At 42.4% G+C, this 27,223-nt stretch overlaps 1 long non-coding RNA gene across 1 annotated transcript in view; it reads right to left on the bottom strand.

Annotated features, from left to right (window-relative positions):
- The window catches only part of LOC147999352 (uncharacterized), a 69,007-nt gene extending 46,285 nt beyond the window's left edge, over positions 1-22,722 (bottom strand). Inside the window, exons 1-3 of the long non-coding RNA XR_015643559.1 lie at positions 22,648-22,722; positions 21,684-21,835; positions 20,945-21,159 (exon numbers count right to left, since the gene is read on the bottom strand). This is a non-coding gene — a long non-coding RNA (uncharacterized LOC147999352). The remainder of the gene's footprint in view (positions 1-20,944; positions 21,160-21,683; positions 21,836-22,647) is intronic.
- Positions 22,723-27,223: the final 4,501 nt, after the last annotated feature.

Raw genomic sequence — 27,223 nt, 5'->3', positions numbered from 1 at the left:
CATTCACACACCATGCACAGCACACACATACATATACACACACATACTATGTGAACAAGAACACACACACACACACACACACACACACACACACACACAATGAGACAGAAATGAAAACAGCATTCCAAACTTACTCTAAGTAGATGACATGTCAGTTTTCATCTGTCCTCCCACTACTGTCTTTAGGACTTTGGAGAAATCAAGGGATGACCACCGGAAAGTGAAACAGGAGAAGAATAATTTCCATGTCCTAGTTGAGCTTGCCGCATTACTTCACCACGTGTAGAGCACTGTGATGGGACCTGTGACAGCCAAATAACCCACCACAGTGAGGGCCAAGCAGCCTTCTTTCTCCTAAGAATGGTACCTGCCTGTCCTCTCCTCTTGATTGTCGGTCTCTAGGAATTAGGAGAAGTCCTAGCAACCATGGGCGTGACCATTCTGATGCTGTTGTACTCTGGAAAGCCAAGCACCTCCATTATGCTGCTGGATGAAGGTTTGTCCTTTTCTCTTGTCTTCTCCAAGGAAAGATATCAGCCCAGAGGTTGGGATGAATAAGGAGGTGATGCAAAGCTGCAGCGTACTCTGTAGGGACTGAGGCTGCCTGGACAGAAGGGAAGCAGTGGTCCACTGGGCTGTGAGCTGACTCTGTGGTCCACTCTCTCTGGAATGCTATGCTCCTCCCACTGACTTCTGCCTTCATTCCATCCCACCACTGCCCCTGCCCAGTGGCCCAGATGTCTCTGTGTGTTTTCCTTTATCATGTTTTTGAACATCATTATTAGGATCTTTGCTGACGGCTATGTGTGTTCATTGGGAGAACACCAAGAATACCGAATTTCTACTCTGCTAGGAAGAACTCAGCAGCAGCCTCAAGGAAATAGGAGCACAGGGATACTTTGACTATCTGTAGACACAGCTAACAGGACATAGGTGTTATCTCACTTCTAACTTTCTGCCTGCCTGGTCAGGAGGCACAGGAAGGCCTCTTCTCCATTCCTCTCATGTGTGCCTAGCTACCTACTTTAACTGTTAGTCTAGCATATTTTTGCCTTAAGGTATTGAGCGAGTCTCAAAGGTGGCATTCAGCATTCTTTCCTACAGAGATCTCATTATGTATGTGTAATTTGGGTAAACAATGAGACTCCATTGAATTAAATTCCCCCCTTTAAATTAGCCTTAACAAAGATCGGGAGGAGATGGTGCTTCTCCTTAGAAATCAGGTCATTAATTCTTAAGCCTCTACGAAATATTGAGGGAAATCTTGAAAATGAATGTGTAAACAATTAGAAGCGCAGGCACTAAAAATAATGGTATTTCTCAGGGAAACAAGACAAGATCATCAAAACTATCAGTTTTTCAATTTTCTGAAACTGTTTGGAATGATGTTCACACGATCAAGGTGTGATTTCAGTTAGAAGTTAGCAGAACACACACACACACACACACGCTACACGATCACTTTTAGAAAATGTACAAAATGTACAAAAATGTCATTTTGTCCAATATATGAACAAACGTGCCCGTGTCTGGTTAACACTCACTCCTGCCACATCTCTATGCATTTCTTTTGTTTCTGTCTGCTTGGTAATGCAGACATTATAAAAAGCCTTGATCATAAAGCGTCATCCTTCTGAAGAACAAGTTTGAAACAAGTGTATTTTGAGACTAAGCTTCCATTCACTAGAAAATCTAACTCATACAGCTAGCATGAACTCTGAGTTTAACCAAGGTCTACCATAGTACCTATCACTTCAACGAGATGCTAGGTGCATAAGTCCCCACACCTTCCCAAGTGTTCCTGAGGTCAGTAAAAGAATCAGATAGCTCCACTAATATGGGGTACGTCTGCATCTTCCAGAGATGCTTCGACTACTTCCCTGTCATTTGCAATCTCCTTGAATTGCAGGCCCATCACCTACATTCCCCCCTTGACCCCAGAACTGGGCTTCTCATCACTGTACCTTTAGACACTTGCGGTAAGACAATGTTTTGTTACTGAACCAGCTGCTTTGTACACTGTAGGGTATGGGGGCTTAGCATCTCCCCTGACCCTGATTCATTAGACCCACACTAGCATGCGTCTATAAATAGCCAAATGTCCATCTTGATGCACAGAAATTTGTGAAACCAAGTATCAGTTATCCACAAGACATCTCAGGAACAAGAAGAGATCCAACATGTACAATGGCTTTCATATATGTTGAGTCCTAAGGCATGGGCACAGGGAAGAAGTAATTACAAGGCATTGTGAAATTCTGGAATTAAAAGGAACATAGGCCTGAGTGAGATCACAAAGAACTTCTATATTTGGGAATGTATCATGATAAAGTATGGTAACAAATGTTAAGGCTTCAAAAATTCGGGGGAGGGTGGGGAAATGAGGCAGGGAAAAAAAGGAAGAATTAGACATTGCAGAGGAAAAGCAACTCAGCACAACCGAATTAACATCTGAATGCCTTCAAATTTTGACTAAGTCACCCAAATAAGTCAAAAGATAGAGCCTCCATCTTGTCAAATCCGTGGGAAAGTCTGGGTAAAATCTAGCCATGAATCAACCCAACACTGTTGCTTACCAACCTCCAGTGGGTTCACTGGTTCAAGGCTTTCCCAAATGCCCATTATCATCAGAAGCATGCCCATTACTACATTGCCATGACAACAGCATTTTTATGTATGGCCAGAAACATCTGTTTCTATCTTCCATAAGCTCTTTCTCCACCGAGGCTTTGCATTCCCCATTAAGCCCGAACATCCCGTTGCTGGCACTCTAGATAGTCCTGTTTCTCCTTGCACACTACCTCTCAGTGCACCCTGTCCACTCCCTAACACATGCTTCCCTGTTAAAGCTGGACCCCAGTTGCCCCTTGTAAACTGCCGAGTGTTGAAAGAACAGACCTCTCTGGTGTTTATTTGATCTTCGCCATTTGTCTCTGGTGTTTTGCTAAACTGAAGTTTTTCCTGAGAACATGGTCAGATCCTCCAGACATCTCCTTTACAGCGTTACAGTGTCTGGTGACTCATCTTCCTGGGAAAGGTCTTACGATCAACTCCAGGATTGTGATATTCATAAACTTTTAATAGTCATGTTGCTGGGTCTCAGTTGTCACAGGAATTCAGACACTCCTGACCCAATAATCAGAAGAACCCTGGGGAAATGATGAATTTTTATAAAGAGCTAAAGATGTTAAACACAGACTATGCAATCCCTGAAGTACAACATCTGACATTGTATTAAGTATAGAAAGCAGCTTTGCTGGGCTGATGGGTAATTTGTGAACAAAGGAAACAAGTACAGAAACACATGAAAGCCCCGGATCAGCTGAGCTGCTTCTATGGATGGCACATTATATGTGTTCATATCTTTATATGTGCTCACTTTATACATGTACATAGTCAGCTCTCCGTATTTGGGGGAGTATTGCTTCCAGGTTCCCTGAATGTATCTTCAGGGACTTGAATAAGAAATGCCCCCATAGTCTCAGACATTTGAATACTTGATCCCAGTTGATGACATTGTTTGAGGGGGTTAGGAGTTATAGCCTTATTGGAGAAAGTGAACCACTGGAAGCAATCTTTTTGAGTTGAAAGACTTGAGCCATTTTTTCTAGTACATGCTCTCTGCTTCATGCTTACGGTTTAAGCTGTGGGTCTTTAGCTGCTCCAGCTGCCTACCGCCTGTTGCCTCTGCCCCACCATCTGGATTCTAACTCTGTAGAACTGTAAGCTCAAATAAATTCTTTCTTATTAAAGTTGCCTTGGTCGTGGTGTTTTAGCACAGCAACAGAAAAGTAATAAATACAATATCCAAATCGATCAATGTTCTAAACTGAAAGAAAAAAGAAAGAAAGGGAAAGAAAAGAAAAGAAAAGCATGAAAAGAAAAGAGGAAAGCAAATGAGTGCTCCTAGGTATGGTGGAGGAGAAAGTTTATTGTAGATAAAAGTGAGAACATAGCCAGAGACTGGGCATCTGGGAGAGTAAACAGTGGTCATGACCCTGAGTCATGTGAGGAAGGTGGAGGGGGGGGGAAAGAGAGAGGAACCAGGTACAGCAGCCAGGAAGCCAAAAGGCACAAAAGGAGTGGGTAACCAAAATGACTGAATTACATAGGGAAGAGTCTCTTGGGTAAGGGTAACCAAGCCTTTGGGCTGGAATTTGGGGGTTAGAGGGCAGGGTATGTCAGCCATAATGTCTAACAGGTAGAAACTAAGGGATCCCAGGAGAACCTGGAGACCAGGTCTGGTCTGCTTTGATATGTGAAATAGCCTCCTCGACCATTTGTTCCAGGGGTTGAGGCTTAACATGGACATTCCTATAAAATGATCAGTAATACCCTTCCATAGAGTTAAGTCGCCTCTAGACGACTGAGAATGCTCAACACAGTTCAAATATCATGGAGATGACTGCACACTCTATTGTTTACAATGGTGGGAGTGTGTGTGTGTGTGTGTGTCCAAATGTCATGTAGATGACCACACACTCTATTGTTTACAATGGTGGGAGGGGTGTGTGTGTGTGTGTGTGTGTGTGTGTGTGTGTGTGTGTGTGTGCGCACGCGCACATCTCGTCCTGTCTGTATAGACCTAATAATTTTTTTAATGACTTTGACTCATAACACTAGGTCTACTGTTGTAGGACTAATGGATATAAAGACTGACTACATAGACAGAACTGGCAGCTTGATGCTTTAAATAGTCCTGTGTGCCTAGAAAGAGAAAAAACTCTGATGGGACCAAAGTTTTCGCAAGTGGGTATATATCACAACCTGTTATCATCATTACTGTCTTCCAGGTCTGACTTCCTACTTCTAAGATTTCATAACCACCCATCCAATTTTCTTCCCTTCCTTTCCCCTCAGTCTAGAAAAAGCCCAAAATAGAGACCTCTTCCCTGGACTGAGCTCCTCTTGACTGACAAGTCTCACTGTCTCTTAGCACCAACAAATCAGCTTCCCAATTAATGTTCTGACTACTGGGCCCTCCCATGGACAGCTATGTGACCAGAAGCCTTAGTGATTTTCCTCTATGTGTCTCTATTGCAACATAAGTAGTCCTGACTCCTGTGTTCTCACTGTAAGGTCTGAAATCCTTCTGGGTACATAGTGTTTTATAGTGAGTATACTAATAGCGATTAGGACTTATTACACATGTACTATTATTTTCATATTTCAAAAAAAAACCCCATTCATTTCCTCATTGACTCCTCAAAGCAATCTCTTAAAGCAGGTGAAATTCTGTGTCACTATTTAAACACACTAATAATGAAAGTTGCAATTTTTTGTTTAAAAGGGTAAAAAGCTCTTCAGAAAGACAAAAACAAAAACGAAGCAACAGCAGGTAACACACACACACACACACACACACACACACACACACACACACACACACACACACACTGCCCATTGTAGTTTCTTATGGTTAAAGTTGGATATCACAGCAATGCCATGGTGAGAATACAGACTCTTGTCTGGAACATGCAAACATTAATAATAAATAATGTTTGCTTCCTATTCAATGACTTGGAGAACAGACTCCTCATGGGGAGATGAGGTGTTCCCAGAGGGAAAAAACAGTAATAAGGACTAAGAGCTAAGTCGGATGAGGGCCAAGCTGCCCTTCATCCCGGAATCCCAGAGTGAGGAGCTAGGGCTGTCCGAGTCCACCTAGGACCCATCTCACCCTGTAGCGTTCCTAGAAGTTTCTTTCATCTTTCCACAAGCAACATTCTACCTCTACCCCTGAGGAGTTTTGACCCTCTCCTTTCAGGTTTTCAAATGGACTAGGAATAACCACTGTTGCATAGAAGGCTCCAAAGCTTCCTTAATTCTTTTGAATTACTGCCCTCTTGTAGTGATTGTTTTTGTGCCGACATCTTTGGCTATCCATAGGGCTAACTGTTTCGAGAATCTCTTAGTGTAGTGAAGTCTGTGGACACTCAAGCCCTTTATATAAAATGGCATAGTATTTACATTTTGCCCTCGCCTACTCTCTCTCTCTCTCTCTCTCTCTCTCTCTCTCTCTCTCTCTCTCTCTCTCTCTCTCTCTCTCTCCATGTGCTTCCAATCATCTCTAAATTACCCAGAATGCCTAACACAATGTAAATGATGTGCAAATAGCTAGTATACTGTACGGCTCAAAGAATAATGAGGAGAAAGAATGTTTGGACATGTTCAGCACGGATATAATTTTGCCGTTGAGTGTTTTCAGACTGTGTTTGGTGGACTCCGCAGATGTAGAGCCCATGGATGCAAAGAACATCCTGTGCTGTATTCACTTTTCTGCAGGGAAAATAGTTAAGATTCTGCAAACAAAATGAATTGTGTCTTGATTTTGAAACATGGCACAAAGGGCCAAGACGGCAATCTTGTATGTTAGTTTGCATCTGTTCTGACATAATAGTTTTTTATCAACCATTAGCACACTAACAACATGTTCAAAAAATATATATAGATTTATATATATACGGTGTTTTAATGTATAACATACATGTTTTTATAATATTTAATATAACATACATATATTCATATTATCTTCTATCCATGGTTTAACATGGCATGGATTTTGAATCTCAAGGATTCCATGGTTCCGAGGCCCAACATATTTTAGTTGGTATGATGATTAATTTAGATTGTCAACTTGAGATTAAGAATCATCATGGAAACAAATTTCTGGGCATGTCTGTGAGGAAGTTTCTTCTAGGGCAGGCTCATTGAGATGAGAAGATCTAGCACAAGCATGAATGACAGCATTCCATGGAGTGGGATCTTAGACTGAATAAAAAAGACGAGCACAATCTGAGTAGAAGCATGCCTTTCTTGCTTCTTCCTGACACCAAATACAGAGTGACTGAGGCCTCACGTCTTTGGCACTATCTTTGCCTTTCGTGGTGCTCAGACTGTGAGCCCCATAAGCCATGCCTTCTCTAAGCTGTTTTTATTGAGTATTTTGTCCCATTGATGAGAGAGAAAAGTAATTAACTCAGTTGGGTCTCCACAGGTAAAAAATGGAATGTAAACACCAGGGGACAGAGATCCTAGGTGCTTTCTCCGAATTCTGTCTACTATACCATTGTGCCCTCAGCTGTAGATTAGAGGGTGTGGTGTGAGGGCAGCCCGAACTGTTGATGGACACCAGGAAAAGGTATAGTGACAGGGGGAAGAAGGCTATGTCCTATTGACACAATATTGACTGCCCAAGGTGTTCTTCATGTGCTTGCAATATCACCAGAGGCCAGGAGAGGAGACCATAAAAGAAGGCTAAATGGGTATAACTGCTAGACTGTGGCTGTCTGCTCTGTTTCACCATTTACCTGAAAAAGAGGGCAAAAGAACAGACCCGGGGGTATGCTATTTCATTTCATGTTACAACTTTAGATAACTGGTAGAATATGGGTAGAGGATTATCCTAGAAGGATTCTGGGGCAACCTTGTTGAAATTCAACCAGAAAGAATGTTGTGTTTGATTACTAGTGTCTGTCATAAACTCTGGGTTGGTAATTAGAAATATGTTGAACAAGCCATCCTTAATTAGAAGTACATCACTATCCCTACACATACTAAAAAGACAAAGTGCTTAGGCATATCCAGTGTACAGGGAGTAAGTTAGCCTTCTCCATATCTTTCTAGGCATCTCATCCCCCATATTGTATTGTCTTCTGGTGTGTGTGTTTGTGTGTGTGTGTGTGTGTGTGTGTGTGTGTGTGTGTGTGTGTGTGTTTGCCTGCTAGATGTTTATCACATACATGCCTGGTACAGGTGAAAAACAGAAAAACATATTGGATCTCTTGGAACTAAAGTTACAAATGATTGTTAACTTCCCTGTCTGTGCTAGAAATCAAACCCAGGTCCTCGGCAAGAGTAGCAAGTGGTCTTAACCACTGAGCTGTCTCTCCAGCCCTTTCCTATAATTTAAAACTTCTCACGAAGAAGGTTCTTTATAAGTGATAATGGCTAGGTAGTATCAGATAGATATATGAATGTACTGGCCTTGGGCAATGATGGCTTTGCCACGCAGAGTTGCATAAGACAAAACAGCTTGACCACTGCTACCCCTAATCCCAGAGATATGTGTCCAGGATGAAAGTTGTGTTCAGAATCCGTGAGAAGAAAGTCAAGGAGAAATCATCTGGGTGGCTTGCACAAGTAACATCCCATGGAGCAAAGAGAAGTTCAAGGTCTAAGTCTCTGGACCTCATTTTGGGCCAATCAAGTCTCAGGAGTATATTTCCTGGGGTGGAGGTGGGGGTGGGGGTCTGTGGCAGATCTTTGTCAGAGCCCTCGCTGCTGTCCTATTCCTGGGGCTTGGCAGAGAGAAGTCATCTCAGTCTTGCAACATCTGACACTTACTTCACATCTTGAAAATGCCCTCATGTTTGTCAATGTACCATTAACCAACACGAGAAACTAGATCTGTCTGCAGCACAGCAGCATTTGAAGCTAAATTAAAATGCTAACGAGCCCGTGTGGTGCCAAGGACTGCAGTGTGCAAAGAGCCAGAGACAGGGGCTTGAACTTAGAGGCCATGCATTGTCCTACCTGGCCTATGAGAGGCGCTGTAGGCAGCTTGCAGGCAGAAATGGAAACCACACTTCTCTGCCTACTACTCCCCTTCCCTCCTCCTTCTCATTCTTCAGCATGACTTTTCTTGGAACAAGGCTATGTGAAGTCTGAAGAATCAGCCCCTGGCAATGACTGCTCACAGAAAATATCTTTTTTTTTTGCTTCCCCCTCCAACAGCTTATATGACAGCATTACTTTGATATAGACAGTAAGATGCAATTACCCCCCAGGGCTGAGCTAGGAGAGAACTCACCACTGAGAAGAACAATGAAGCAAAACTAAGATATTTGCCCTTAAAACATAAGGGAGGATGCAGGGCTTGCTGTTCCTGTCACGATGGAGCCGAATGATTTAGTCTACAAATGTCAGGTGCGCTGGGGCAATTCTAATCACCATGTTGATCCCTGGGTGAGAACGTAAGAACTGTGAGCGCTTGAGAGGTCCTTGGGTGAAAATGGAATTGGGTCCAGTGTTTGCAAGAATGAACGAAATCACTAAAATTTGGAAGAGAGACACGGCTGCATTAAAACCTTAAAATCAAAATGAGGGGGTCATGATGCTTAAGAAGCCCAGACATCTTGGGAAGACTTAACTGGTACATTGAAAGAACAGGTATTAATTATATGCCGCTATTCCAAATGCCTCTGAAAACGAGCAAACAAACGAGTAAATGCGTCAAGTTGCATGTTGTGCCATTGTGCATTTATTGAGTCTCAGCCATAAGTATGCATTGATTATCCCGTTGCCATGGCAGAGAGAAATGGTTTCTGGGTTATGATGGCAGCTGCCATATGTTCAGCTTTAAGTCAACTGATTCCAACATGAGCAGAGGAGGAAACAGGAATTGCTTCCAATGCTCCCGTTAGCTTTGAGCTGTCCAGTGATTCTCCTCTGAGTCTGGTGTTAGATGCATTCTCCTCCATGGCTCTTAGCATGTCTCCCAGGGACTTTAACACATCCTTCCTAACAAGGATCCTACCTAAAATGTCCCTCTCTGGGTTGAGAACTGGCTCAACAGCAATTAGAAAAGATATATACTAATAAAGACAAGCCTCTTCTGGTGGGGGATGGGGGCAGGATACAACTAGAGTTACTGATAGCATTGCTTAGCTACATTAAAGGCAAGAGCTCCCTCCATGCTTGTGAATTCTGGGCATAACAGAATCAAGAAATGTTTGATTGCAGGATCCAAATCTTGGGTGCGTTCTACAGTTTGAGAGAGTCTGGACCTCTTCAAGGAATATTGGAGAGGAAGAGCTGGGCATAATATGGTCTAAGTTCTCTCTTGTCATACTGGACTGACATTTTTAAGGTCTGACTCTATGCGACAATATGAGATATGCTGCCAGTTCAGATTCAAATGTCCTCACTGTCAGAATACTAACAAGGATTCTGAATATCCAGGAGATTTCTTTTTGATATTTTTCCAGTCTCTGTGAGGAAGTTGGCTGTTTGCTCGAGCAGGAACACGGTATTTTCTGGAATTCTATGATATGCTGTATAAAAATCATTGCCACAACGTAAATGGTCCTTGAAAGATTCTGAGTCCTTCCAAAACTATCCATCTATGAGGAAAGGACTCTGAGTACTGTGCTGTATTTCCAGTGGCCCTTTTAAATGACCCATATTTTCTTTCCTATGGAAACATAAAGGAATGCCAGGGATAGCAGACTCCATTGAGACAGTCTACATGTATTTATCCTGCTGAAATGAACTCAAAGCTCCAGGTTCTCTTGCTGAATATTTTCTGCACAGACACAATGGCAGGGCTGATATGCTGAGGCAGTGCCTAAAGATCATTCACACCACCACAACACATTTTGGGGGAAGGAACAGGAACAGACATTCACGAAGCAATTCTCACAGGGTATTACTGAGTCAAAACCACCTTTAGTCTCCATAGGCGTGCAGCAAACCTACAGTAAGATACTAACACACAGCGGCCAAATTGGCTACAACTTGAAACTTTAGCAGTAAAAAGGGCATTTGAAGCTATTGGGCATCCGTAGCCCCATTTTCAAAGGGGCAATACCGCTCTGTAAAACAAACAGGGACGTGCATTATTCAAGAAAATAGAGAAGCTCAAAAACTCTGACACGGAAGACACACCCTCAGGTATGTGATAGCCACAAAAGGAATCTTTCTCTAGTACCTGTTAATATTTGAATGAACAAATCAATCTGCACGGAAGGAATAGATTACATCTGTGTGTGCCTACCTCTTTATCCTCTGTCTGTTGGTCATTAAGTTATATTTTCCATTAAAAATCATTTGAGGGCTGGAGAGAGATGACCCAGCGGTTAAGAACATTGACTGCTCTCCCAGAGGTCCTGAGTTCAATTCCCAGCAACTGCAGGGTGGCTCACAACCATCGGTAATGGGATCTGATGCCCTCTTCTAATGTGTGTGTGGAGACAACGACAGTGTACTCAAATATGTAAAATAAATAAATAATTCTAGGAAAAAAATTGGGCCGGAGAAGAGACTCAGTGATAGCGTCTACCTAGATGTACACCCGAAATTCAATTGCTACGAATGTTTCTTTCAAAAAGTCATTATCTGTGGGATGACAGTGAAGTTCAGTGTTAGGCCTCAAATACACATCGCCCTGATTCAACTCCCACTAACTTTTCTAAAAATAACCAATAGTGGTCCTCAATCGAAAGAAACAATAGGTTTTTTTTATACGAAGTCTTTACCCAAGAGTATGAAATGTACCTAAACAATTCTTAGCGACCAGCTAGGCGTCTGTTTCCCAATCATATTCTTCAACCCTTCTCAAATTGTCTGTCTCAAGACTCTTTGGGATAGTGGCTTTTGTAGAGACATGGGTAAAAGAAGTTTGTAGAGGCGCCACAAGAAAGTTTCAGAGGAAGGCAGGACGGGAGATGCCATGGCATCCCTTTTTGCACAGGGGAGGGGCTTGCAGCACAAGCTCCACGTCAAACTGTGTCTCCTCTGATGAGCTCTTGTTATGATAACTATTATCACACCAGAGATGCTGATAATTATATTTAGACAGTTTTTAAAGCAATATTGTATAATATTTTCCTCCACTTGACAACAGCGTTCGGGGCTGATGAATACACAGTCAGATGAAATGCTGGGCTGCTGCTGTCCACAAAAACGTTCCCATCAACCGTGTAAGTGAGTTTTATAACATATACATTATACTAGCAGGAAAACACACTCCTTGGGAAAGGACCAATTCTTGGTGCATAATGAGTTCCCATTGAATTTAAATGACTTTTGGTGCTACACCGATGCTGATAAAATACTTTCAAATGTACAGAATATTAACCAAATGTTTATATTAAACAAGTCCTTTCAGGTGAAAACGGGCTCTGTGAAGCGTAGCTCCCTAGAGCAAGTTAGTGAATATTAATGCCCAGCTGATCCTAAGAACTACAAGTCCTCTGATGTGGGAGGCCAGAGGAGAGATAACAGGAAGGTTAGTGCATGGGTCCTGTCTGGGGAAGGCTCTGTAGCACCTGACATAACATCGTTGAGATGGAAATGGAGTTTGAAATGCATGCAATTGGTTGCTAAGAACTAGGAGTCAGATATAGGACTTACAGGGAGGAAGGGTACCCAGCATCCGTCTGTTTAGATCTACAGGGACAGCGAAGATACAGGATGACTCCAGACCTGTCAATGGTACCATCAGTAAAGAAATTATAGACACACCCCATCGTTAACTCCAGCCAATCTCTGGTTCACTTTGAGCCCCAGTTTGGGGTAATTGATGACTGCTAATCACAAGAAACTTAGGGAAAACCATTAAGAATGGCAGTGTTTCAGTTGTGTTGAAGCTCGCTGGCCATTTCCAGTAATCAGGTTGATCTGCAGGCTTCAGGAAATTATGTACATATGTAACTTTCAACATGCGATCCCACGTTTCACAGCAAACACAGCTCTTATCAGCCAGGCTGGAGGATGTATGCGCTTTCTTTGTCTGTCTTGGGGAGAGTTGAAAGGCCAGACCTGGGAAAACAAGTTCTGGGGACAATGTATAGTTTTGGTTAACTAGCTTTCTGCTGGCCTTCAGTTCCCCTGTGCAGGAAATGAAAGCTTTTCTCATTTAGGTGTACAGCATAACGCACTGAGCAGCTTGAAGGTCCCAAGAAGATTAAGCACCTCTTTCTATTGTAATATCAGTGCTTTAGAATTTAAAGCATGTTCTTGGGGTTTTTGCTGTTGCTGTTTTCAGTTATAGTCTACTTAAATTTCTAGGAGATACTTTTGAATTGAGTAACTCAAGTGATTCACTCAAGTTCAGAAGGAAGAATGGCAGAGAGACGCAGATGTCATTGTACCCATTTTATAGATGGAAGGATTTCAGACCTGATGATCCTCTCTAGATTTGGCACTTTTCTACCTTATCCTGAAATGTTGGATTATTCTAATTTTCCCTCTATTTTATACAGTGGAACTTCTATAATAATATCTAGTGTTTCTGAAGTCTCACACTCTTCCAGTTTCAGGAACCCTAGGTGCTGTCACCGGCAGCTGTTTCTGGCAGATGAATTGGATGCTGGGGCCCAGTAGCATAAATGAAATAGTGAGAATCAACATACTCAGAAGCAGCTGTTCTTTCCAGCCCAGTCTTATTTGGTCCTGAGACTTTTAAAAAGACAACCAATGGGGCCAAGGGTGGTGGTGCATGCCTTTAATCCCAAGGCAGAGGTTGGCAGAACTCTTTGAGTTCAAGCCAGCATGGTCTGCTAAGTGAGTTTCAGGCCAGCAAGGCTAATAGTGAGACTCTATTTTGTGCTTTTGTTTTAACATTTTTTTAGTGGATCTGGAAAATTTTCAGTTGTACCCGTGTTCCACCCACAGTTGTAACTGGTCTCATAACACATGTTTTATGTCCCAGGTATCTTTTAATACTGACTCTTAATCCAGTGTCTGGCAGGTGGTCCTTTGCCTCTGTTTATGAAATTGATATACAGTCTGCTTGGTACTCTGAGGGAGCACAAGGTCATGAAGCCAAGCTGTGTTCTCTGTTCTCTGATATGGCTCTCTTGAATGTTAATGTTATGCAAATCTCCTGGGATGTTACGAAAATGAACTTCTCAGAGAGTAAAGCTGGAGTAGGCCCTGACGTTCTAGTAGAACCAAGGCCCCTAGCCCCACAGTCACACTTTAAAGCCATATGGAGCTGAAAGCTCTCATGAAAGAAAGACAAAGACACCATGAAGGCATGGGATACTTGTCAGAGATCAAGAGCGCAGTGTTACGGGAAGGGCAGGGAGGACATAGTTTATTCTTTGTGAGCAGTCAGAGAGGCAGTGAAGGAATGCCTTGCGAATATCATCTGAAGGAACTGTTAGAGATGAGAAACTAGCAGTTTGTCAGATAAAGGAAGAAAAGGTCCACGGGCTGAGCAAAAGGCCAAGTGAAGCAGGGTGCCCTGCCTGTTCAGTGAGCACTGAGGCAGGAGCATGTGGTACAGGGAAGAGAGACAGCATGGCCTCATGTAGGATGGATATTAGACTGAATTGGAAAAGGCGTTGAACTTTAAAAGACTCCCCACTTAATGATGAAGACCCAGAAATAATCACCTAGGAAGGGGAGGAGGGAGAGAGAAAGAGAGAGAGAGAGAGAGAGAGAGAGAGAGAGAGAGAGAGAGAGAGAGAGAGAGAGAGAGACCTGGATAGATGGAGCGGGGGGGGGGGATTCTAATGCTCTCCTATTCCTGAGCTGCGTGGCCATGAACACGCTCTGCTTCTGGACTAAGGCTTGTTTTCAAACGCTAATGGCTATCAAATGGCTTTCACAAGCCTTGTGATGGATCAGGGCATCATCAACTCCTTTCACTGTGTAGAGATGATGCTGTTTTTAAAAAAGCACTTAGCATCTCAAGGGTTCTTTTAGAGACATCTGCACAAATCCATACAGCTCCAAAGTTTCTTTGGCTGCTCCAGAGAGCACTACTGCTCGCGGGCCGCACTCCTCCGTTCTGTTTTGCATTTCAGTCCAGCTGTTCTGGGATCTTTTATTTTAGAAACTGGAAAATCAGAGCTATTAATAGAGTCAGGCAGCTAATTTAAATCTGATAATGTGCTGACACTTAGCCGAGTACTTCGGCACAGATGCCCGTGTGTGTCATATCTATTTATTTTTGTACAAATGTGTACATGCGTATGGATAATTTCTAGCAGATACAGTCAACACTTAATATTTCTCAGGGCCACCTGGAGTTAGCCTCGGTTTCATAAGTAGGACACTCTTAGACGTGAAAAAAAAAATCACTTAGGTGGTATCTTAACCTGAAGATTCAAGGGTCAGAATAACTAAAGTGTGAAGGAATTACAGGTACGAAAGACTCATAAAACGCCATAAAATTTCACCTGAACACTATGGTAGGAATCAGTAAGCGTCTGGACTGAAGGACTCTAGATGGTGGCTGAGAAGGAAGATTTAAGAAACAGTCCAAGGTGCTATGGGTTGAATAGTGAATATTCTCCACTGTCTGTGGAAACTGAAGAAATTTTATGTGTGGGGTTGGAAGAAATTGGTCATTAGAGGTGAATCCTTGAAGGTGTCTCATCCCTGCTCCTTTCTTCTCTCCCTCCCCTGCCCCTTCCTCCTCTCCCCTTTTCCCTCTCTTTCGCCCCCGCCCCCTCCATTTCTGAACAAGTGAGCAGTTCTCTGCATATTCTCACCACCATGCTGTGCCCAGGCTCACAGGGCCAAGCGTCCCTGGATTGAACTCTCTAGAACCATGAGCCCAAATAAACCCTCCTCTTTAAAGTTGATTCTCTCAATATTTTGCCATACAGGTGATAAAAGTAACTAATGCTTAACGTAATAAATGCCTCATAAATATGAATAAATGTGAATATTTAAAGGTATAGCATTGATTCCATGGGTGGATCTTTCTCATCTAGCCCATGGGAGTTATTATTATTGTTGTTGTTGTTGTTGTTTCTTTAACTCCATCCAGACTTATTGTCTCCTCAGTATGGCTTCCGGTTTCCCCAATCAGAAGAGGTATGGTCTCTCTTGAAGTTATTCTTATCCTGTGGCTATAATCTCCTTAGTGTGAAGGTCCAGTGCTTTGGATAGGCTCCTTCTTCTCTCTACTGGATTATCAACCCCTCAGTAAGGCATTTCTTGGTGGTCTGGAGTCCTGCACCATGTCTAATAAGAAGCCCGGCTTCCTCCATCCTCCAATCACATCCTAGTGAAAAGCGTTAGCTCAATGTAACCCCCACTTGTAAGACTTTAAGACTGCTTTGAAGCTCACCCTTCAACCTCAGTCACTCAGAGTCTTCTCCAAGAGTCCCACAAGCAGTTTTTCCTGGCTTTGGTCATTGCTTGCATGTATGTCCACTTTGTGACCTTTAGTTTTAGAATTCCAGACTGGTTTTCATAATCGATACATGAATACGTATCGATTTGTCTTAGACATTCAGGGTGTGAAACTGACTTCACTGAAAGCGTGGGACACAGGGATGCAAGGGGAGGCTCGAGCCACAGTGATGGCAAGATTTACATGTTCTCTCCCACCTCGGAGCCCTCTTCCAGTGATCGTTTATCCCGACTCTTCCTCTGCTATAGTCAGCTCTCCTCCACAGCCTTGTCTCTACTCTGCTCTTTCTTGTCTTTCTTTCTACCTCATGGGAACAGAAAACAAATGTCTCCTCCTTTGTCTTAGTTGGCAAGGTTCAGTGACCATTCTGTTTGTGCTTAAGTCTTAACTCGTGCCGACAAACTTGGAATCTCATCTTGAACCCAAGATCTCTTTTTTTTTCATCTTTATTAACTTGGGTGTTTCTTATTTACATTTCGATTGTTATTCCCTTTCTCGGTTTCTGGGCCAACATCTCCCTAACCCCCCCTCCCCTTCTCTATGGGTGTTCTCCTTCTCATCCTCCCCCCACTATTGCCCTCCCCCAATAATCACTTTCACTGGGGGTTCAGTCTTGGCAGGACCAAAGGCTTCCCCTTCCACTGGTGCTCTTACTAGGCTATTCATTGCTACCTATGGGGTCAGAGTCCAGGGTCAGTCCATGTATAGTCTTTGGGTAGTGGTTTAGTCCCTGGAAGCTCTGGTTGCTTGGCATTGTTGTTCATATGGGGTCTTGAGCCCTTCAAGCTCTTTCAGTCCTTTCTCTGATTCCTTCAATGGGGGTCCCGTTCTCAGTTCAGTGGTTTGCTGCTGGTATTTGCCTCTGTGTTTGCTGTATTCTGGCTGTGTCTCTCAGGAGAAATCTACATCCGGTTGAACCCAAGATCTTATGACAGTAATTTCCCCACATCAATCAGCTTCCTATCCAAAAGGATGCTGGAGAAAACACACTTTATCACAGGCTATCCAAGCAACAACCAAAAGGGTGCAGTTAAGAAAATAAAGAGAAGTAATGACTCCTTAAGGATAGGTCTCTAGGGACTGGAGAGATGGCCCAGTGGTTAAGAGCACTGGCTGCTCTTCCAGAGGCCCTGAGTTCAATTCCCACCAAGTACATGGTGGTTCACAACCATCTGTAATGGGATCTGATGCCCTCTTCTGGTGTGTCTGAAGACAGCTACAGTGTACTTCTATACATTAAATAAATAAATATTTTTAAAAAAGAAAGAATGGGTCCCCATGGAGAATGAAGGCTGAAACATCCACCCCACTTCCCCAACCCATCAACCTTGCTGGTTATAGGATTAACACCATGCAGAAATCAATACCTTGAGAAGAAGTCATACCTGGCTATGATAGCTTTGAACTTAAAACAGTGAAAAGAATTGTTTTGAACCTTCTTATTTAGAAACATTGCCTCACCTGCCAAGGACTTTTGTAAACTGTTGAGTCTTCTTTCTCATTTCAGTAAAGAAAGGAAGAAAAAGCATTTTTGAAAGGAAGGACTTCTCTAGAGCAAGTGGGAACAAAATATAGTTGATAACATCAGAAGGATCCATAGGATGAGAATAGGGTTCCAAATGTGTGTGGCCATGAGGGAATGATGACTGAAGAATTCTCTGCTCTGTCCCTAAAGCTAGGGAGGCATCTTGGAAAGCATCCATTTCTGTTAGAGTTTGTCAGATTTTTCTTTTACCCTGGTTAGATCTAGCTTTGTATCTGACCTAGCTAGCTTATTCCAGCTTCTCTTTCCAGGTCTCTATGTACTCATGCTTTGAATTCTTTTTGAAGCAGTTTGAACATATCCTGCTGGTTCCCTCATTAAATGGATCAAACAAGCCTTTGGCAAGTGCCCACTGTACATTTGTATCAGATTCAAGTTTTTAAGTTTTGAAAATTCTACTTTGACACCCAGCGATAGCACCATGTGTCCGAGGCTGAGAGTCACTGTTGCTGAGGGAAGCTGAAGCCCTGGGGAGGGCTTTCACAGGGAAGCCACAGCTCTCTCCATTCCAAACAAAATACCCCTTATTTCCTGAGGGCCTTCTGTGAGACCATCTGATCATAATAAGAACGAACACTTCTAGAGTATTTAACAGTGCCAAGCATGATCCTAAAGCATTATCAACCAGTTAATCACTATACAGTCACGGAAGACAGCCATTCACCTTCTTCTTCAAGCACCTATAGACTACCTGTCACCTTCAAACCAAAGGCATGCCATTCTGCAGGGTCTGAGGAAATCTATATCTAGGGTTATTTACTGGATTCTTGGTACACTCTCTATATTTGATTTTCTTGTCCAACCGCCGCCCCCAAACCTCATACTCTTGCGATTGCTTGGAGGGAAATGTGGTAACGTAGTTTTCACTAGTCTCCATGTTTGGAATTCATTTTCAAGAGCGCAAGTGGCTAACATCTCCACATGGGAGTAGTGTAAATAAATTAAACCGGGCAGCCAGTAAAGACTGTGAGCAAAACCAAAAGGAGATGTTCATCACTGTGGAGAAATCTGAAACCCTTGTCCTGCAGTTCTCTGGGTTTTCAAGCTTCAAAAAAAAATTTAAAAACATAAAAACAGTAAGGTGGAATAGTACGGTTTTCCTCTAATTTAAACACAGGTCCATCAAGAACCATTTGGTGAGAAATCATGTCTACACCGAGTGCTTTTTAGACCTTGAGCAAATGTCTGAATTGCGAGTAACATTGGCACGAACAAGCTGTAAGTTAAGATGCAAATCCAAACTGAGTGTGCAGGGTTCTGGCTTCAAGCCTAGTAATTGAATTTCCAGTTTATTATCCTTAATGTTTTTTAATGTGAGTTTTCAACTCAGGGAGAACAGAAAGCTGTGCCTCTGGTTCTTCTCCCTGAAGCACTTCCAGGAACAATTGCTTTCCAGACCCAAGAAATGCTTTGAGGGTCACGAGTACACTTCAACTTTTTCAAATTCTGGAAAAGTCTGGTTCAGGAATGTAACTAAGCCATTGGCCCATAGAAAGGCACACGGCTGGAGACCAGGGATTTGGAATCCAAACTCAGTATTGGAGTTTTTATAGAAAAGTCTGAAAAGCTAACCACTGTGAGCTAAGAGTTCTGTACTGGCTGGGAGGTCCTAGTGATACTGCCTTTTGCAGGTAAGAGGTGGAGAAAGTCAGATGTTTTAACACACATGGCTTATCCCCACAGTGGTCTCTGCCTTTGGGCAGTATTAAAAACAATTCTAGAAGCTTCTGTTTGCAGTAATTGTTCCTGTGAACTACTCCTAAAGCAAGACTGAGGACAAAATAAGTTTGATAAAGTCTTTTTAACATTTTTAACCTTTCTTTCTTTCTTTCTTTCTTTCTTTCTTTCTTCCTTCCTTCCTTTCTTTCTTTCTTTCTTTCTCTCTCTTTCTTTCTTTCTTTCTTTCTTTCTTTCTCTCTTTCTTTCTCTCTCTGTGTGTAGATGTGAACGATAGAAGACATCTTGTGAAACTCATGCATCATCTTCTACCATTTTGCTTTTGAGAATCAATCTCAGATCATCATTCTTGGTGGCAAGTATCTTTACCCCCATGAGCCAACTCGCCAGCCTGAAATTCTCTCATTAATGAAGAAACAGGTATATAAAGATGTCATAGTACATGATTGCAATAGTAATAACAATAATCACAGACAGAACGATGAGAGTCGGCTATGTTGCAAGCTCTATTCAGCTTTGTGCATTATTTCTACTAAAACTAAACTCTCATGATAGCTAACAAAAAGGTGGGTTATTGTTTTCCATTTCATGTACAGAAACTAAGATTCAGAGAATCTGGATAATTTTTCCAGGATGCCATGTCTGGAATAAAGGCTTGATTGGGATACAGCCTGAAATCACCATACTCTGTGTTACTAAGAGCAGAAGCCCTACTCACACGAGTCATGCCTGTTGTTGTATGGTAGAGCTTGGTTTTTCTTTAGGATTTGTTTAAGTATTTGTGTAAAGGTTTGGTGCACGTGTGTATAGAGAAGAAAATGAAGAAAGAAGCAGACATATCCTATAAGTCTCTGCCTACATAAACACAGGATTTGAAAATGCATGAACAGAACAGTATATGATAAAAAAATCTATTATCTCTTTCCATGTCCCCCCACCAAACAAGAAAAAATTTAATACATTTTTCTGATAGCTATTACCTGGAACTGTCCTATGACATGATAAAACTCAATTCCTGCAACAATAAAAAAATACATTCATCTTCGCTGTTTTCTACTTGTTAAAATTGCTTCTCTTTATCAACTTCCCCTCTTCTAATTCAGCTGAGATCAGGCAATGCCCTAATCTAAATTATTCCATGTTGTGCCAAGCAGTGGTTTTCCAGGAGGTACCATGCTCTATGAGAGTCCATCTTGCTGACAGCTTTTGACCGCATCTAAAGGAGAAAGAGTGTCGGGTCCGAGTAGACCTGCAAATTGCACCCTCTGTCAGGTATATCCAGTACAGAGTGATAAATAACTTATTCCGGGGTAGAAAGAGGAGCTATCCTACAAACTTCTGAGGGTGAGCTGAGATTACAAGGCTACATCAACGTATTACAATCGTAACAGGGAAACTAGGCCCAAGAACTTGTCAGACACACAAGACTGAGAACAGTGGAAAAAAATAGATAGGCAGGTACTCAAGTAGGCCACCTCAATGCTGGGGGACCAGACTGAGCCAAAGCTCCAGAGAGTCCTCTGCTTATCTGTCCCTGATACACACATGCTATTTGTCAGATTGGTTGGTGCAAGGCCCTGCCATCACATAGAGTAATGGGAATCCATTGGCACCCATCTGGACCCGGACCTGAATACTCTTTCCTGCTCTTGGACTTTTACCAACCAGTTGGACTCCCCAGCTCTGCTTCCACACCCTGACACTAACAGCTCCAGCAATAGCTCTTTCCTGGCACGTGCCACTTTGTTATCCAACCAAGACACACACTGCTTCAACTCACTTCCAAAACCCTTGGAACTCTGCTATGACCATTGTAACTCCTATTCATTCTATAAACACATACGTACCTATAGATATATTTATGGTGTGCTTTGTGATGTGAGAGATCAGCAGTCTCAATTGGGGGCTGGGGAGATGCCTCGGCAGCTATAAGCATTTGTTGTTTTGTAGACGACTGAGGTTCAGTTCCCAGCACCCAAGTGATGGCTCATAACCATCTACAATTCTGTTCAGGAGATCCAAGGTCCTCTTCTGAATTACAAGGGCACCTACCATGCGTGTACTGCAAATAGATACATGCAGAAAAAAATTCATTCACATAGAATAAAAATATTTGAAACTGAGTAAAAGCACTTGCCTAGACCACCAGTGTTTGTTGGATCTTATGACCAATTGCTTTCATTGAAGCTGCTGAACATTGTAAATTTCTTGTTATTGAGTAATTTCTGACATTGTAGGAAGACACGACCATGCCATCTATGGTTCTGGCATAGTACACTTACAACACGTTTTCAGTAATAATTAGTAAGTTTCCTTACTTAACTAACTCCTAAGTGGTTGATTTTTTTATAATTAAAAACCTAGTGCCATAAACATTTTATGTATGTTCTTGGTGACAATATGATTTTCAAAACATTTCTGTAGTGGGAGCATGGTGCAGCTTAGTGGTACTTTGTGTGAGACTCTGGATTCAATCTTTAGCACTGAAAAGAAAGAATGGGTTTCTGTAGCTATTCCCTATAGACACTGGATAATCCACCCTCCCGCTAGAGATTCTGAGTAGCACTCTTTATTAGATCTACTTACGTTCTTCCTGTTCACTGGATTCCTCCTGTCGCCAGTGTCTCCAACTGGTAGAGCGTGGCTACTACACCTGCCTCTACTCTGAATCAACCATAACTCAGTTTGTCCAAATTCCAAGTACAGAATCCTTTCTTCGAATGCGTCATACTTTAAAGCTACAAAGACAAATAGAAGGTCAGTGCCTTCTGTTTTTACCCCTGACAGATGAAGACAACAAATGCATCTGGGGCTTTGTGGTTCAGAGCTCTGGGATAAGGGCTTTAATCAAGTTTGGAAGCCACTAAAATACCACTTACTTAGTTTGGGTTTAAGCCATGACCTTCTATTGTTCAAAGACATTTTCCTTTGTAATAACTCCATGGAAAGAAAAAGGACTTGAAAGTTGTATTTATTAAAGTGCCCAAAGGCATTTGAACCTCAATTTACATTTTTCTTTTTTATAGAAAAAAAAGCAAAGTGTAAATGAATGTCAAACATGTGGCTTACATTTTTTCAATGATGCATGCGGGCTTTAAAAACTAATGAAAATACTTTAGAAGGAACATATTTCAAAACATGTTAAGTCTATATGATGTAGGACATTTGGAGTAGATCAACACAATATTTAGGGGTTTGTGGTATCCAGAAGAGAAAACAAAGGAGACTTGATCTCTCACATGAGATTCTGAAGACAGAGGATGGGCCTTTGGACCCCAGGATCCATCCCAGAGCAGACTCACAATTTGAGGAGGGACGGATTTTTCAAAGTTAAAGATCTTCTAGGGTACTTCCCATTCATCCCATGGATGCTTCTGTTGTGTGACAAGACTTTTTTTTTTCTGGAAAGATCAGCACACAAGTCTACTAATCCCAGGTAGGGAGTCCATGGTAGACCAAAGTATGAATACTACCAAAGTCTAATTTGGTGAACCAATTGGATTCATTGAGATTAATTACTCACAGGAATATGGGTGAGGGAGATACTTACAGGAGCAGAAAGGACTCAAATACAGCTGCATCACCAATGCACACCTCATGAATGACAGGTTTCAAGAGCTGGGAACCTGGAGCTCACTGCACAATGTGAGCTGAGGGTGACTCTTGGCAGTGTTTATTGTTTATTTTTAGGAGCAGAGTCTAGTGAATCCTATCGTTTCAGAGACTTCCTGAGCTATTTTGAGTTGCTTATCTTCTTTCTGGCTTATAGAGCTTTTCAGAAGAAACTGCTACACAACCACCTCTTCTATATTAACAATCAGAGATAATGAAGACAAACGAGAAATGGGCATTGTTCTAAAGGAAATGAATTTTTAGAATGGATATTCAATGTAGAAAGAAACAAGAAAAGAATGAGATGAGTACAGTAGAACAAAAGGGCTCATTCATCTTTCCTGGATGGGATATGGGTAAGAGACAAAGCTCAATGGAGAAAATTTACTCAGAGTTTTGGATAACGAGTAGGAGAAAGAGAAGAAACAATTTACTGAGGCAGTTGCCACCCAGCCAATGCCATACACAAGAACAGAAATGTAGGAAGCATTGTGTCACAGGAATACCTAGTCACTGCATGCCGCTAGAAGATAGAAGGAATAGCTACTGAGTTGAGAACTGCAAACTTGGGCCTTGACTTGGAGGCCAGTCAAGTTTATCACTGTTTGAAGGTCTTCATTCCCCTGAGTATAACAAGATGCCATCTTGGACTTTGCCTTGGTAGTCATGGAAACTAGAGCATAAAGATACAATGGTAGACCAGTCTTGGGTAATGATAATGGAGATGACTCTCTAAGGAGTATCAGGGAATCTCCCCTAGGATTCCAACTCTTACGTCTTCCCATAGTTATAAGTAATCTTGGGAGCAAAAGGTTAATTGAAAGCTAAACTATGTGTTACAGTTTCTATGAGGATCATCCCTTTTGGGTGGGATTTTATAGTAAGATTTTATATGTGAGTCATTTATACCCCTATAGCTAACTATCACTTCTGTTCAGTTGGACTTCAGTGAAATCATGCTTTGACGTGGTTAATGCCCATAGACACTTGTCTTACCTCCCCAGGGAAAGTTAATACAGCAATCATTGTTAAGGAAAACAAGTTTTAGAGAGTCCTTACTCTGTAGGTCCCATACATTTTAGCTCGTGGTTGCTTTGTCCTCTATTCTTGGCAGCAAGAGAACAGAGAAAGGCTCCTCACCTCGTGATGAACAGGAAGCAAAAAGTACAAAACTAATTAGGACCAGGTCAAAACTTCCAGGGCACATTCTCCCTGAGTTACTTCTGTCCCTGAGAGGAACTGAGAGTATCACCTCTGAAAGTTTCCTGAATGTTCCAAGATAGTATCATGTGACTGGGGACCACATAGCTAATACCTGTAAGGAACCTTGCATATTCAAATCATACCATTCTATTCCTGCCCACCAAAGGCTTATAAGAGAAATAGGCACCTGTGTCTCTCACCCTGACCATTAGACTACTGAAACAATGAATCCTGAAGAAATGGGGATTTTCCCCAGGGATCTCATGGTGGGAGAAAGAAAGGACACCTTCCAGATAGGGATCTTGCCTCCTCTCTAGAGAGAGGTTTTACAGAGTTCTAACAGCTTGTCTTAGGTTTCTATTCCTGCATGAAACATCGTGGCCAAGAAGCAAGTTGGGGAGAAGAGGGTTCATTCAACTTATACTTCTACATTGCTAGTCATCACCAGAGGAAGTCAGGACAGGAAATCACACAGGGCAGGGACTTGAAGGCGAGAACTGATGCAGAGGCCATTGAGGGGTACTGCTTACTGGCTTGCTTCCCCCACTTGCTTAGTTTGCTTGCTTAGAGAAGCCACACCAGCCCAGGGATGGCACCACCCACAATGTGTCCTCGCACCCTTGATCACTAATTGAGAAAATGCCTTACAGCCGGATCTCATGGAGGCATTTCCTCAAGGGAGGCTCTGTTCTCTGAAATAACTTCAGCTTGTGTCAAGTTGACACACAAAATCAGCCAGTACACAGCTTGTCAAACCACCTTACAAGATGAGACTAGTGTTCACCTTATAGGATAAGAATGAGAAGACCACACCACCCGCCTGTACCAAGAGCTGAAATCCAGTCACCATGAGCGCCTACACACCTGAGAGCAGAGGTAAGACCAACTCTTCTGCTCCAAGTGACCTACCTGGTGGATTCAGGACACACAAAGGCAGAAGTCCTCTGGGACAGGGCACTTCTGGTTTCTGGCTATACCCGGAACTGATCTGAACTAATCCAACTGATCCCTGCACCCAAATCCCATGGGGGAGAGAGCTGAACACCTAGAAGTTCGGACAATCCTGAGATCGAAGGACAGTCTGCCGCTTCCACCCACCTCTCCCACATCCCTGGCCCAAGAGGAAACTGCATAGTGCCTCTGGATACAGGAATATAAGAGCAGTCAGTGGCAGGAACTTGCTGAGCCTGGCCTGAGCCAGGAACCAAACTGAACCAGTCACACAGCTCCCCGAACCCAAATCCCTTGGGGGAGAGAGTTAGACCCTCAGATGTGTGGACACTCCTGAGAACTCAGAGGAGACAACTCTCTGCCCACATTCCCAACCTAAGAAGAAGTTGCCTAGAGCCATCTGTGCTACCTGGGCACAGGGACCTAGGAGCAGTCAGGGGCAGGACCCTTCTGGTTTCTGCCTGCACTGAGAGCTGAAAGCGAGTCTCCAGGAGTACCTACACACCCGAGAGCAGAGCTCTCTGTTCCCAGATCCAGCTGAAAGAAAACAGGTCTACAGGAGTGCTGACACACAGACCTACAGGAGGGTCAAGCCACAGTCAAAGAGAGCAAGACAAGCTAACACCAGAGACAACCTGATGGCAATACGCAAGCACAGGAACCTAAGCAACAGAAACCAAGACTACTTGGCATCATCAGAGCCCAGCTCTCCCACCAAATCAAATACTGGGTATCCAAACACACCAGAAAAGCAAGAGTTAGATATAAAATCACATTTTATGATGCTAAAGGAGGACTTTAAGAAGGAGAAAATAACTCCCTTAAAGAAATACAGGACAACACAAGTAAACAAGTAGAAACCCTTAAAGAGGAAACAAAAAAAATCCCTGAAGAATTACAGGAAAACACAACCAAACAGGTGAATGAATTGAAAATGGAAATAGACACAGTAAATAAGGCACAAAGAGAGACAACCCTGGATATAGAAAACCGAAGGAAGAGACAAGGAGCTGTAGATACAAGTATCACCAACAGAATACAAGAGATAGAAGAATCTCAGGGGCAGAAGATACCATAGAAATCAATGACTCAACTGTCAAAGATAATGTAAAGCGGAAAAAGCTACTTGTCCAAAACATCCAGGAAATCCAGGACTCAATGAGAAGATCAAACCTAAGGATAATAGGTATAGAAGAGAGTGAAGATTCCCAACTTAAAGGGCCAGTAAATATATTCAGCAAAATTATAGAAGAAAACTTCCCTAACCTAAAGAAAGAGATGCCCTTAAACATACAAGAAGCATACAGAACTCCAAATAGATTGGACCAGAAAAGAAATTCTTCCATCACATAATTGTCAAAACACCAAATGCACAAAACAAAGAATATTAAAAGCAATAAGGGAAAAAGGTCAAGTAAGATATAAAGGCACATTTATAAGAATTACACCAGACTTCTCACTAGAGACTATGAAAGCTAGAAAAAATGTCCTACAGACCCTAAGAGAACACAAATGCCAGCCCATGTTACTATATCCAGCAAAACTCTCAATTAACATAGACTGAGAAAACAAGACATTCCATGACGAAATCAAACTTATACAGTATCTTTCTACAAATCCAGCCCTACAAAGGATAATAGATGGAAAACTCCAACACGAGGAGGGAAACTACACCCTAGAAAAAGCAAGAAAGTAATCTCCTTGCAAAGAAAGCAAAAGAAGAGAGACACACAAACATAATTCCACCTCTAACAGAGGTGGACAGGAGTCTTTTAGTAAATGTGTGTGTGTGTGTGTGTGTGTGTGTGTGTGTGTGTGTGTGTGTGTGTAGGGGGTGTCTACCTCTTAATGAAAAATACATCCTGTCTACCTCTTAATGAAAAATACACAGTTTATTTTCAAGAGTCTCCAATTTTTAAATAGCCACACCATCTTCATCCACCCTGTATGCAGGCTGTACGCAGCCTATTCTGAGACTCAAATCAAGCTCTCATCGTGAGCACCTATAAACAAAAATCAAAGAGTGGAATCCCAAGACAATGACACAGCTGCCTGCAACTCCAAGAGGAATAAAGAGCAAAAGGAGGAATTTGTGTGAAACTCATCCCAGAAGGCATTAAATTCTATAGCCCTGAGTCCAGCATCTGGCAGATGTAGTAACATAATGTGAAAAACAGTGGCCCAAATACGCTTTCCCTTGTGCCTGGCCATTCACAGCCCAGAGGGCTTCCCACCTGAACTGGTTCTAGCTGGTTCTGAGCTTTTCCAGGAGTTGTTCTATGCTTCTGGCATTTCCGGCATCGTGGAGTCCCTACTGCACCTTAGACTTCAGTTCCACAGTTTAGTGCATTGCTGTCTCA

This window comes from Rattus norvegicus, chromosome 19 (genome assembly GCF_021556685.1).
Source record: "Rattus norvegicus strain SHRSP/BbbUtx chromosome 19, alternate assembly SHRSP_T2T, whole genome shotgun sequence".
Classification (NCBI taxonomy): domain Eukaryota; kingdom Metazoa; phylum Chordata; class Mammalia; order Rodentia; family Muridae; genus Rattus; species Rattus norvegicus.
Note: the sequence above shows the minus strand (reverse complement) of the source record. Positions and strands in the feature narration are given on the sequence as shown.